Source organism: Poromitra crassiceps (assembly GCF_964638095.1).
Source record: "Poromitra crassiceps genome assembly, chromosome: 8".
Classification (NCBI taxonomy): Eukaryota; Metazoa; Chordata; class Actinopteri; order Beryciformes; family Melamphaidae; genus Poromitra; species Poromitra crassiceps.
In genome coordinates, this window is record NC_139629.1 from 35,500,304 (window position 1) to 35,510,303 (window position 10,000).

Genomic DNA, 10,000 nt, shown 5'->3' on the forward strand with positions numbered 1-10,000 from the left:
GTCCACGTGTGGTGTTCCTCTCACCACACTACATCCTGTTGTACCTGACTTATTCATGCTGCCTTTTCCCAGGGATGTGTCAAAGCCATGTTAAAAAGGTAAAGGTAAAGTCCCACTGATTGTCACACAATGTGTGAAATTTGTTCTCCGCATTTGACCCATCCCCTGGGGGAGCGGTGAGCGGCAGCGTGCGCCGCGCTCGGGAATCACATGGTGATTTAACCCCCCAATTCCAACCCTTTGATGCTGAGTGCCAAGCAGGGAGGCAATGGGTCCCATTTTTATAGTCTTTGGTATGACTCGGCCGGGGATCGAACTCACAACCTCCCAGACTCAGGGCGGACACTCAGACCACAAGGCCACTGAGCTGGTTTGATACCTGATGCACCATTTGCGTGTATATCCCTCATTTGTGTGCGTATCCCTTTAAGACTGCGAACCGCGTCTCGCGGTTCGCGGTCTTAAAGGGATACGCACACAAATGCTGCATCAGGTATCATGGGTTAAAGCACGCGCAGCATTCTTCGATGTAAAGTGCACTTTTTGCTCCGCTTTCCCGGCACACTGAAGCACAACGGCACCGCTGCACCTTGGCAACACGGAGCGTCACGACCCGGTCCGGTCGGGGGTTCTCGCAAACGCCGATTTGATTGGACTTATTTAGGCGACTCTAGAGCACGTCTAAAAAAGCAATTAAAAGCCATCTAAGCATGAAACAATGAAAGCAATAGACAATTCCATTAAGTGGCTGAAGACCTTATCGATTTAAGTCCGTATAAATTATTAGAAAAGTCAGGATACACGGAGTACAGAGGGTACTTCAGTCGCCGTCTGAAGTTGTTGCTGATGTCAAGTGAAGTGTTGAGTGACAGACTGTGAAGTGTTGAGTGACAGACTGTGAAGTGTTGAGTGACAGACTGTGAAGTGTTGAGTGACAGACTGTGTAGTGTTGAGTGACAGACTGTGTAGTATTGAGTGACAGACTGAAGTGTTGAGTGACAGACTGAAGTGTTGAGTGACAGACTGTGTAGTGTTGAGTGACAGACTGTGAAGTGTTGAGTGACAGACTGTGTAGTGTTGAGTGACAGACTGTGTAGTGTTGAGTGACAGACTGTGAAGTGTTGAGTGACAGACTGTGTAGTGTTGAGTGACAGACTGTGTAGTGTTGAGTGACAGACTGTGAAGTGTTGAGTGACAGACTGTGTAGTGTTGAGTGACAGACTGTGTAGTGTTGAGTGACAGACTGTGAAGTGTTGAGTGACAGACTGTGTAGTGTTGAGTGACAGACTGTGTAGTGTTGAGTGACAGACTGTGAAGTGTTGAGTGACAGACTGTGTAGTGTTGAGTGACAGACTGTGTAATGTTGAGTGACAGACTGTGTAGTGTTGAGTGACAGACTGTGAAGTGTTGAGTGACAGACTGTGAAGTGTTGAGTGACAGACTGTGAAGTGTTGAGTGACAGACTGTGTAGTGTTGAGTGACAGACTGTGTAGTGTTGAGTGACAGACTGTGTAGTGTTGAGTGACAGACTGTGAAGTGTTGAGTGACAGACTGTGTAGTGTTGAGTGACAGACTGTGTAGTGTTGAGTGACAGACTGTGTAGTGTTGAGTGACAGACTGTGTAGTGTTGAGTGACAGACTGTGTAGTGTTGAGTGACAGACTGTGTAGTGTTGAGTGACAGACTGTGTAGTGTTGAGTGACAGACTGTGTAGTGTTGAGTGACAGACTGTGTAGTGTTGAGTGACAGACTGTGACTGAATTAATTTTCTTCCATCCTGTTGGAAGGTGATTATGGCCCATAATTATGCATTGCATTTATTATCCATGCAATGAAGAGTCTTGCACACAAACTTAAACATTCTGCGTGCACACACACACACACACACACACACACACACACACACACACACACACACACACACACACACACACACACACACACACACACACACACACACACACACACACACACACACACACACACACACACACACACACACACACACACACACACACACACACACACACACACACACACACACACACATATCACAGCCCCTTCTATATACTGTATAATCACAAGTAATTCACAGGTAATCTTTCATCTTGGTCTGAACAGGGTGTGAGGAGGAAGCAGCCAGACAGAAACATATTATCATCATCTGACTCTGGAAAAACTCTTATCAATCTGATTTTAAACACTATGAAAAATGGCGCTCATACGATGCACCACTCGAGGCACAAGTGCAGGTTCCAAGCCTGTGTTCATATTATGTGGGGACAAGAGATTGCTTTTAAACACTGAAAAAAAACGTGTCGGAGAGAATATTGGATCTATTCTACTGGACGGAGGCCAATGCAATGTTTTGATTGTGTATGGGTCTCACCCGGGGGGTGTAGTGGTGCTATACAGAGGTGGTTCAACCAGTGGTTCTCAAATTTCTTCACATGAAGGACCACTAAACTGACAAAAATTAGACCACGGACCCCCATTTGATAAGATTTTGTCCCACGGTCCCCCATATGATAATAAGATTGATGCTTTTAGATGTTTTATTACAGAATGTGTATAAAACCCATGACCAAAATAGCCATTGTGTTACTTATGAATGGAATTATAGCGGAAATAAATTCCCCCCCTTTTGGCTGGAGGACCACCCTGGAACCCCCTCAAGGACCCCCGGGTTAAACTATCCAAGGTGAGTTAATTCACCCACCTTGTCCCCCCTCATTGATCGATACAGCTGATCTGAAAATAGGTGAGTAAGCTCTTTGCCAAGGTGGCTAAACTCTGTTTCCTTGCCCTCCACTATGCCCCCGTGGTCTCCCCTCAATGTATCTCTGCTGCTGTATCTCTTGAAAACCGTTTTTCTTGATACCTTCCTTTGCCTATACAGCTTTGAATCTGCCATGTCTGCTTTTCTTACCACCCACGAGTCTAACAGTGTTTTGCTTCTAAAAGAACAGAATGATTCAGAGAGGCTGTGTGTAAACAAGGTTGCACTCTACATTTGAGTTCATTTCATATTGGACGACCCCCGCCTGCCCAGACTCTCTCCGCCACTAAAAACGCCCCCTGCTGTTAGCGGGGCGTACTGTTGCCTCTGTGCTGCCCCCATGTCCTGGCCCGGGGGCTGTTTATCCCTTCATGTTTGATGGAGTCAGTGTGATGGCCTCTCTCTGTCTGCCTTCTCTCTCCCTCTCTCTCTCTCTCTCTCTCTCACTCCCTCTCTCTCTGTCTGCCTTCTCTCTCTCTCTCTCTCTCTCTCTCTCTCTCTCTCTCTCTCTCAGCAGAGAGCGTGGGTTCTCTGCACAAGCAGGCAGAGATTTGTAGGCGATGGCGATGATTGAGAGATGGAGAGAAGAGGCAGGCATCCCATAATGCATCTGTCATCGTGTGTTAGCACAAGGGATGAGTCGGCTGATGTAAAGCACGCGGGTATTGAAGCAATGCTATAAGCTATATACTCTATTCCTGGATTGATGTCAGCGTGTCACATTGTGCCAGTAGTGACAGTTATTTTTAAACGTAACAACTGTCATAATAAATATGTACACCTCATAACATTACTATGCACAGCAGCACATATTGTAGATATACCAAATGGGGTTGGAATGTACTGTATAAGTGCACCGTACCGGGCTGATAGTGAACGGCTCAGTCCTCCAAACAGCTATTTACCATATCACTCAATTCTAATTTTGCTCACTTGGGGCGAGAATTACTGGGTGCCTGTGCTGACTGACTGAATTACTGGGTGCCTGTGCTGACTGACTGAATTACTGGGTGCCTGTGCTGTGCTGACTGAATTACTGGGTGCCTGTGCTGTGCTGACTGCCAGAGAATCTATAGAAAATGGAACCGTTTTGACCGAGCGTGAAGTGTGAACTGGCAAACACATTTACTGTCTGAGATCCAGAAATCCACAAGAATATTGACATTATAATATTCACCCAAGAAGCCTGGGTTTCAAATGATAATTTCAACTGTTACTTTAGAGACCAGTCCTCCTCCAACAACATCTCCTTCTCTGTCCGTTTGGCTCAACAGTGGGGGGGGGGAGTGCAGCAGGAGGAGGGGAGGAGTCCACAGGGAACAACACATTATAGTTCGGAAGACACAGGGGAGTGAATGAGGGAAGAGCGATGCAGACAGGGGAGGAAGGGAGTGTGTAGGAGGGAGAGAAGCAGTGTCTTTGTGTGGGAGCTGCTGGGTAAAAAATATAATGGATAAATCTGTACCTCTCATAGCGTGGGCTTTATATTATTTCGGCTGTAGAGCAGCGGGATAGCAGGAAAGCACCTGATAGTGTTTTGCAACATTTATTTTCTTACATTTATTCATTTATTAGTGGCCGGGCCAGCGAAGCGGCAGGGCCACTTATTGTATTTGCCTGTATTCTTCTTCTCCCGGGAAGTTCGACTTCCCATGCATGAAAACTAACCAAACTTTGCACAAAGGTCCAGTCCCATGCCAAACGTCTTTGACGCAAATTTGGGGCCAATAGTCCTAACGGTGGCACTACAGCGACCGTCTAAACTAAAGTTTCAAACTTTGAAAATTCATTAAAGATCAGGCATACGTGCTACGGCTTTGCAACTTTCACCGAAATGTGGGCCCAAATGAGGAGAAACTTTTGTACAATGCAACCTATGGCCAATTATGAAGTCTAAAGACCGCAAAACTGCAAAAACTGTAAAACTAATTCAACCCTACTCCTCCCACATTTTTTCTTCAAACGACACCAAACTTAAGCATCTGCTTCGTTAGACTGTCCTACACAAAAGTCTCACAGATTTTTGAGAAAGTGAGAGTGAGAAAATTGAGCCCGAGCATCTTAATTACTCTAATTACCTAGGGCAATTAGCTTGTATTTGTGATGTCATCAGTCACTCAAGCAATTGTGATGCCATCAATGATGTCACTCGAGCAATTGTGATGTCATAAATCCTTCCTGGCTCACCCCTATATAAGTGGAAGCAGTGTGTGTTTTTACACGCAAGCATCCAGTCCCATAAAACACCACCAGCAAGCATCCAGTCTGCAATGGGTCGTGCCCGGCCACCAAATTATTAAAAATTAAATATAATTTTATTTAGTTCTCTCTCTCTCTCTCTCTCTCGCACTCTCTCTCGCACTCTCTCTCGATTTCTCTCCCTCCCCCATTTTATCCACAATTGTATTTGGCCAAATCCCCTGCTGTCCCGGTCGTGGCGCCACCCCCTCTGCCGAACTGCTGTGCTACTAGCACATGCTTCCTCCGATACATGTGCAGTCGCCAGCCGCTTCCTTTTGCGTGACAGCGAGGAGTTTCGCCGGCAGGGCGTAACACATGGGAGGGTCATGCTATTATTCCCCACAGTTCCCCTGCCGCCACCCCCCCCCCCCCCCCCCCCCCCCCGAACAGGCGCCCCGGCCGACCAGAGGGGGCGCTAGTGCAACGACCAGGACACATACCCCTTAATCCGGCTTCCCACCCGCAGACACGGCCAAGTCGGCCAATTGTGCCTGTATGGACGCCCGGAAATGCTTATATTTAAATTGATTTCAGATGAAACAGGCTGTAAAAAGTTTGACCAAGAGCTCCTTTGCGCTGTTTTCTCCTCTGTTGTCAATGACGTTGCAGGACTTGCTTGTCCTAAACCCATTAAGTTGATCACTTAATGGGTTGATTACGTAGCCCGGCGCAGCCAGCGATGCCTCAAGGTGTCATCAAACAGTCAATGCATCGGACATGATGTTCTTCATTTGCATGATCAATTCACACTCATTATTCTGACTTTGACCTGCAGAAAAAAAGTGTCGAATAAGTACTTTAGAGTTACAGAACCCGGTTAAAGAGTTTTAAATTGAAAATGAAATTGTCGTAAGAATTCATGTCAAGATGCATAGAAATCTGTCACTTCTCATTTTGATCTTTGACTGTAAATGTCAGTTAGAGAGAGATAGCTGATACCTGTCCAGGCAGTCGGCATCTCAGCACAGTTTTGATTGCAGGATGTGCCTACAACAGTCTTCCCTCTCTCTAATTAAAGGACAGGGTTACTCCATGTTTTGATCAATTCTCCCTGTGGTGCATATTTGTTTCCCTCTCTTGACCTTTGACCTTTTTTTTTAATTCTGACAACAACCGATGATTGCGGGTTGTGAGTCTGTGTTTCTGGGCATCATTAGTAGCCGACACACAGACTGCTGCTGCGCCTCTGGCTCTCACTCCTCCTCCTACCTATGTGGTTTATCTTCTCTTTGGAAGGGCTCTCTGTTAGCCGGCGCCTGGTTCTATTAGTGACTCAGCGATTCATCCAGAACCAAACAGAAGAGGAGGGAGACGATGTGGGTCTGATGCTTTTATTCTCCCAATTAATTTAGGCCTTTGTGCTTACATGACTGATTGGACTCCGAGATCGCCCGTCGCCGAGGGTTTATACTCTAATCCATCACCTTCACAGCACAGGAACCACAGCAGCCAGCGATGGCTTTGTTGACGTGTTTGTGCATTTTATTCTGCTTTTAAGACACAAAGCAGATCTGATTCTTTTATGCGAGTGGATCTTCAGTATTAGTCTGTGTGCTTCTTAAAGCCCATTCACATATGAAGTTCAATTTAGTGGCAAAATAATTTCAGATGAATTGAAATTCTTGCCGCATCACAATCACAACAGCTGTGCAATGGGAGGATAGCAGAAATAGCCAAAAAACAGATTATATGGACACCTTCTAGTATGGGTCACGGTGGGCTCCTGCTTGCCGGTGCATTTTAAATCACATAGCAGCATAATAACCGAGGAAGTGTTTAGCACTTTAGCGAGACGGCTTGAAAACACTCCCATAAAACAACAGCGTGCTAATGGATTGAACTTCGCCTGCCGAGACAACTTTTTAACAGCTCACAGATTGCGAGACTGTACTAATGCCTGTAAATGGGTGGGAAAATGCAGGGATTTTGTGATTTAGGGGATGTTTCAAACTCATCCTTGGCTGGAAAAACAGATGTAATTATGTGCATAATGATTAATGACAGCAGAGCACTGTTGAGTGCTTTTCAATACCTGGCAAATTGTAGATGAGTGACAGTTTCATTGATCACGGAGCTCTAAAGTTTATAGCCGCCTGTAAACTCCGGTCCTGAACGTAGTGTGCTTGATTCCCGGCGTGGAGAAGAGGATTTATTCTTGTTCTGAAACGTGAAGTCCTTTAGTGTCGAAAAGTTGAAGTGTCTGTAACAAGTAAGCTGAACTTTCTCTGTGTGCATCCGGGGAGTGCAGCGGTAGATTCCCTGCCTACCAACACAAGGGTCGCACGTTCGAGTCCCTGTCTTACCTCCGGCGTCCATACAGGCACAATTGACCATGTAGGGCAGGGATAGTCAACTTGCTTTGCCCGCGGGCTACTTTCGTGAAATGATAGAAGGCCAGGGGCCAGATAATAAACAAACAATATACGTTTTTCTGTAGCGGATTGTAGGTTTTTGGGGTGTCAGTCGGAGTTTAGTCTGACAATGTTGTGCACACCAGTTACATGTAGTTAGTTAGGTTAAGTACATACATAAGTGCCTGGGTAGCGAGCAGACGGCAGTATTTGACAATTTAGCAGCTAAATCATAGATTATGTAAGGGATAATGTATATTGAGGCGGTGATTACGGGGGAAATAATGACCGACAGGTGGATTGAGCCCGACGCGCCAGCGGAGGGCTTAATCGTTCACCTGAAGGTCATTATTTCCCAGTAATCACCGCCTCAATATACATTATCCCGCTTAGAACACGGCCTACAACTAAATCATTCAATAATCTGACAAAAATAATTATTCAAATAGATTTTTTAATAGCGTTTTCAACGACAAAGCGGTTTCATTCGTAATTGGCACACAAGACACCACAGCTGCAACTGGTTGGCCTAATTAGTAGTGTCTTGCTGACAAAAAGCTCTTATCAACTGATTAATCCAGGTGTGGCAGAGCAGCGGTCGGTTGTCGAGAAATAATGACCGGTGAATATTGTTGATTGACCAATCAGAATCGAGTATTCAAGAGAGCCGTGTTCTAATGAAAGATATTCCATATTCCAGACTGAAATGCTATAACAGAAGTGGAGTATTGGCCAGAATGACATGAACATTTGGAACTGGTGCGAATAGCGTGATCCTCCCATGTGCTACGCCCTGCCGACGAAGCTCCCCGCTGTCAGGTGAAAAGAAGCGGCTGGCAACTGCGCACGTGCCGGAGGAAGCATGGTGCTAGTCTACGCGGCTCTCCCCAGATCGGCAGAGGGTGTGGAGCAGCGACCGGGGCAGCAGGGGGAAATAGAAAGAAAGAAAGAAAGAAAGAGAAATAATGAAAGAAAACGAATAAAAACGATGAAGCTATAAGCTCTGTCTTTATTGTAAGACTCATTCTCATCATTATCCTCATTATAGATTCTGCTGCAGAGAACTTTTCAGACGTGCATAATAATTTATTCATTCATCACGAACATGTGAAACAAGTTAGCGCAGTATGGTGAATTATACATACATGTTTGATGCCATTGTTCTTATTACTGCTCCTGTCACACACAAGATGAAGAACACGCGTCGGCTGACGTCTCACGTCCGTATTGATGGACGGTGAACCTCACACATACATCACATCATGGACATCATACATCACATCATGCACACATGGATTTATGTCGCGATGCATTTATTTATGAAGTGCAGGCAGGATATGACCTCTTACACATCTGTCTGTTCAATTATAGATAAGAGGCAGACTAATAATCAGCCACGATGTGTGTGTGTGCACTTCTACATCCTGCAGGAGGAGTGAAGAGCTGTGGAGGAGACATACTTGCGATGGCAGAGAGGAGGAAAGCACAGGGCCCAGTTGCACAAAGCACCTTAGGGTCAGATTTCCCTTAGAGTCGGAGTTAATTGAGGTGTCCATAAGATAGAATCGGCTGCACGAAACACCCTTAAATCTTGTGCTTATGTTTTCCTTAAAATGTTGAACCTTATGGAGAAGATTTAAGGGTGTTTTGTGCGGCCGATTCTATTTTATGGACACCTTAACTCTGACTCTAAGGGGAATCTTAACCTAAGGTGCTTTGTGCAACTGGGCCCAGGCTGACTGGGTATTTTAGCTAAGGATGCACACTGTATGATTTTTCACTTTTGCGTTTTCGTCATCAAATCCGAACCGTTTTATTCTGGGATTCTCAATATGTTTCAATGTGGGATTTGGGAAATGTGTTATTTTGGGATCTCTTGTGTCTCCTCCTCCCCCCCGCCCCCCGGCACGGCACGGCCAATTGTGCCTACATGGACGCCCGACCGAGCCGGAGGCAACAGGGGGACTGAACCCGCGACCCTTGTGTTGCAGGCAGGGACTCTCCCGCTGCACTACCCGGGCACCCACACAGAATGGATTTTCTGTGTGGTTTCTGGCCCTGTTCTAATCAACACTCTCTCTATGTGATAGATGGCAGAAAATGGAGAAGTGCCCTTGGCAGGACCCGAACCCTGTCAACAATTATTTGGTTGGTTTGTTCCTTCTAATCACAGATATGTCACGTTGTGCCATAACCCTGACCAATCGTCTGCTCCCACTCAGCATCAGCAGCACAACTGCCCCCCGTCTCTCTCTCTCTCTCTCTCTCTCTCTCTCTCTTTCACTTCACAGCCTCTCTCACTCGCTCTCACAGCGTGCTTTATTCTGACTCACATGACACTAAATGCTCCCAAACGAAGATAAAGCCTTCATCAAAGAAAGATCGATATTAATAGTTTTGTGTGTAAAACTCTAAATTACAACATGTCTGTTTCAACTGCCAGATGGGGCTTGGTTGGAGTCTCTCTCACAGCTTCACTCTAACATCTGTGCCTCCTTGGCTTTCCTTAAAGGCGGCCTTCCTCTTGGCCGGGATGCTGCGTCGCCATGGTAACATCGGGTCCATCATGATGAGGGCCGTAAAGAGCATGCGAGGGAATGTTTAATCACCGCTGTGCCAGTCTCCATCAC

The 10,000-nt window shown here is 46.0% G+C and overlaps 1 protein-coding gene across 1 annotated transcript in view; it reads left to right on the plus strand.

Annotated features, from left to right (window-relative positions):
* Positions 1–10,000, plus strand: part of LOC310781019 (acid-sensing ion channel 1A-like) — a gene marked incomplete at both ends in the record, with an annotated part of 34,735 nt that overhangs the window by 21,351 nt on the left and 3,384 nt on the right. The gene's annotated exons all lie outside the window — the stretch shown is intronic.